Source organism: Macaca thibetana, chromosome 1 (assembly GCF_024542745.1).
Source record: "Macaca thibetana thibetana isolate TM-01 chromosome 1, ASM2454274v1, whole genome shotgun sequence".
NCBI classification, from domain to species: domain Eukaryota; kingdom Metazoa; phylum Chordata; class Mammalia; order Primates; family Cercopithecidae; genus Macaca; species Macaca thibetana.
The window spans coordinates 180,908,892-180,912,094 of NC_065578.1; positions in this window are offsets into that span (position 1 = coordinate 180,908,892).

Genomic DNA, 3,203 nt, shown 5'->3' on the forward strand with positions numbered 1-3,203 from the left:
TGGGAGGATTGCTTGAGCCCAGGAGATTGAGGTTGCGGCGAGCCCTGATTACACCAGCCTGGGTGACAGAGTGAGACCCTGTCTCAATAAAAAAGATCTTTCACCAGCCAATTCAGCTCTCATTCCTCCAGATATTCTCCGGATTGTCAACTCAGTTCTTTAAAAGGCAAGTTCTCTAAGGCTAAGCAGATTCTATTCAGAAGCTACACCTGTAAGACCAGTCTTAGAGAACTATTCTCTGGATTGATAATCCAAAAAATATCCAGAGGAATGAGAGCTGAGCTGGCTGGTGAAAGGTCTTTTTTGTTGTTGTTGAGACAGAGTCTTTTCTGAATAGGCATCAGAAGCAGATGCCTATTCAGAAGACTCGAAATTTCTAATTAACATAAAAATGTCACTGACTTATTGGAAGTCTTATCACACCTGTTCCTTTGCAGTCCTATTAAAATCCTGAAAGAAAGGATACATTGCTCTTAAACCCAGCATCTATCTACTTGCACTAAAGTAGTAGATCTAAAGTTTATCCTCATTAAATTTCATCCTGCTAATTTGGTACAATTTTTCCAGGCCATTGTGATCTTTCTGAACTTACCTTGGTTCTCTCTCTTTGAATTACTGATAGATTATTTAACTGCATTATTATAAATTCTTCAATCAAGTAAATGACAAAAAGCTGAATGGGAGCACAAGTCAATAGAACATTCTGTTGCAAAAGTCTTCCTTTCAGGTGGGAATCAATGCTCTATGAGTAGTGATTGTTCACCAGATACCATGTATATAACTTTCCTTTATCCAGTTCATTGTTTTAGCTTGTTTAGTTTGCTCATAAGAGGTTTTTTTTCAAATGTCTTACTGAAATTGATGCATTATGTCAAAATAAAATATTGTCCTTATCTGTTAGTCTAGAGACACTATTTGAAAAACAAAAAGAAAATCTGAGTTGTCATAACTTTCTCTTCATTAGCCTATTTGTTAATCATGATCACAATTTTTGTTTCTGATTACCACTTGAAACTTTGCTCTAATAAGTTTTCTATAATTTTACCAGTATTATAAAACTTGTCAATCTCATTATCAAAATTGTATTTTAAGAAATGTAGGCTGGGCGTAGTGGCTCACATCTGTAATCCTAGTACTTTGGGGGGCTGAGGCAGGTGGATGATCACTTGAGCCCAGGAGCTCGAGACCAGCCTGGGTAACATGGTGAAAACCCAACTCTACTAAAAAATACAAAAATTAGCTGGGCGTGGTGGTGTGCCTGTAGTCCCAGCTACTTAGGAGACTGAGGCATGAGGATCACTTGAACCCAGGAGGAGGGGGCTGCAGTGAGCCAAGATCGTGCCATGGAATTCCAGCCTGGGTGACAGAGTGAGACTTGGTCTCAAAAAAAAAAAAAAAAAGAAAAAGAAATGTGGGCAACATTCACCCAGTATACAGTGCACTTCTGTTCTGAACATTTCTGCATATTTACTGAGAATGGTTCCGGGATCTCATTAGCAGGTATTTCTCCTTTTCCCTAGTCCTGGAAGGCCTCACTCCCTGGATCAGAGATTAGCAGGATTTTTGCTTCTTTGCCTCAAGGGAGGATTGGGTTAGTGGGTGGAAAGGCAAAGCTGCTGCAAGGCCACCTCTCCAATAGTCCCTAGTGAAAGCTCAAACGCTGAATCTTAATGGGGAATGGGAGAGGGGCTACCCAAGCAAGAGACCCCTGAGAATCCTTGAAGGAAATATTTCCCAAGACAGAAAAGACATTGACATTGCTTGTGGGAGATGAGGGGATGCTGGGAAGGTGAGAGGACTTTTTAGAAAATGGGATGGACTATAGGACCTGAAGAGGCTGGATCAAAGAACTGAGCAGGCCACCTGCTTCTAAGAGACCACAGGACCTTTAACCACATAGCTGCAGCCACTTGCCCCCTTTCCCTTGCTTTCTGAGCACTAGGTAATCCTCTTGAATTTATTTCCAAGTCTGGGCAGGGATAGAGACCCCAGCAACACTGCAGAATTTCCTGCCAGGCTGACAGGGTGAAGGCTCAGAGTTAAGTGAGAGCCTCATTTTTAAAAAGAGAGACACAGGGCAGCCCTTTGGGTGTGAGGGCAGCTAGAAGATATATCAGGGAGCTGCCTTTGCATAGCAGGGACACTATTTTTACTTAGTTTGTAAATCTATTTGGAATGGCTGAGTAGGGATTCTAACGCTATTACTAAAGCCATCAGGCCATGTCTCAGCACCACCATTATTGGCTTCAGATTTAATTTGATTAAAACAAATGAAATAAAGTGACATGGTGTGGGTGTAAATTCAGAACCCTCTAACCTGTTACTGGCATCTGCTCCTGGTGTCTAGCCAAGTTCCTAGAAGATAATCAGTAAATGTTGTTGAAGGAGTGGATGAATTCTTAGGGATCTGAGCTATTTGCTTGTATTCCTCTATCTTTTGAGCTTGTGCTTTAAAAAATTATAAGCTCTACAAAAATCTATATGATAAAAGACTTTATCTGTAAAAGTCTATTGTTGGCTGGGCATGGTGTTTCACGCTTGTAATCCCAGCACTTTAGGAGGCCAAGGTGGGTACAAAAATCATCCAGGCGTGGTGGCATGAACCTGTGGTCCCAGCTACTGGGGAGGCTGACGTGGGACAATCACCTGAACCCAGGAGGTTGAAGCTACAGTGAGGCAAAATTGTGCCACTGTACTCCAGCCTGGGCAATTGGAGTGAGATCCCGTCCCCCTCCCCACACCCAAAAAAAGTATGTTGTTTTTTTTTCCCTGCATTGTAGTTGCTGCATGCTAAGTTGTGTTCACTCATTTAACTGCACAATAACTCTATGAGGTAGCGTTACTATTACTATCCCCATTTTATTATTATTATTAGTTGTGGTGTTTTTTTGGTTTTTTTTGAGACTGAGTCCCACTCTATTGCCCTTGAGTGCAGTGGCACCATATCTGCTCACTGCAACTTCTGCCTCCCAGGTTCAAGTGATTCTCCTGCCTCAGCCTCCTGAGTAGCTGGGATTACAGGTGCCTGCCACCACACTGGGCTAATTTTTGTATTTTTGGTAGAGATGGGGTTTTGCCATGTTGGCCAGGCTGGTCGCGGACTCCTGACCTCAAGTGATCCACCTGCCTTGTCCTCCCAAAGTGCTGGAATTACAGGCATGAGCCACCATGCTCGGCCTTACTATCCTCATTTTATAGAGAAG